General features: G+C 53.5%; 1 protein-coding gene across 3 annotated transcripts in view; it reads left to right on the forward strand.

The window, feature by feature from the left end:
- The first annotated feature begins 403 nt into the window (after window positions 1-403).
- Window positions 404-793, forward strand: part of CSNK1E (casein kinase 1 epsilon) — a 25,420-nt gene continuing 25,030 nt past the window's right edge. For 2 of the 3 annotated variants that reach the window (XM_006029854.3, XM_006029853.3), the window contains exon 1: window positions 404-464. The gene's annotated coding sequence lies outside the window, so the exon portion shown is untranslated. The remainder of the gene's footprint in view (window positions 465-793) is intronic. The other variant, XM_025211330.1, reaches the window with a different exon arrangement.

Below are 793 nucleotides of genomic sequence, written 5' to 3' on the forward strand. Positions count from 1 at the left end.
GAGCGGGTGGGCTGTGCAGGGGCCGGGGGGGGGGGACCCCCGGCCTGGCCCCCCGCCTTCTGCACCGAGTCATTGTGATCCTGCCGGTGGGGGCTCCTCTCTCCCTGCCTCAGGTCGGAGGGGCTGCTCCCCTGCAGCTGGAGGGGTCTCTGCTGGCTGTTTTGCTCTGTTCCCCCCCTCTTTGCTGCTGGGTTTTTTATGGGGTTTTCTTAAGGGGGGATCGCGATTCTCACAAGCCACCAGCTGGGTCTGGTTGGGCCGGGGGGACTGCTGTTCCCCCTGCTCCCCGGAGCACCCTGCCCCAATTTTTATAAGGTTTTTTAGCAACTGAGATCCCCTCTCCCTGTCCCCATCCCCCATCGCTCCCACTATTGTTCTGGAGGTTTTGGGGGTGGGGGGGGGTGGGAGAGATCTTGTAAGACAGAGAAGCAGCCCCTGTGGTGTCAATTCATTATAGATTATAGGTAAGTATTATTATAGATTACTATAACTATTTAGATTATTATATATTATACAGCATTGATGACTAGAAAGTATTATGCCTGGCAAGCTAGGGTGTGTGTTGAGATTGGGAGCCAGGGGTGCGAGCTGGTTGAGAATCAGCTGGGGATAATCAGTATTTCCTTTTGTGTACCAAAAAGGTTCATGATCCCAAATGGGCATTTTTTTTCTGGCTTCTGGAAGGAGTCTCGCTGGGAATAGGAAGAAAATAAGAAGTTCTGGGCCATTTTATGGGGTGCTGCTGCCTTTTGTGATGCCTCTCACCCCCCCCCCCCCCCCCCACAAAAAAAAA

The sequence above is a fragment of the Alligator sinensis genome, unplaced genomic scaffold (assembly GCF_000455745.1).
Source record: "Alligator sinensis unplaced genomic scaffold, ASM45574v1 scaffold215_2, whole genome shotgun sequence".
Classification (NCBI taxonomy): Eukaryota; Metazoa; Chordata; order Crocodylia; family Alligatoridae; genus Alligator; species Alligator sinensis.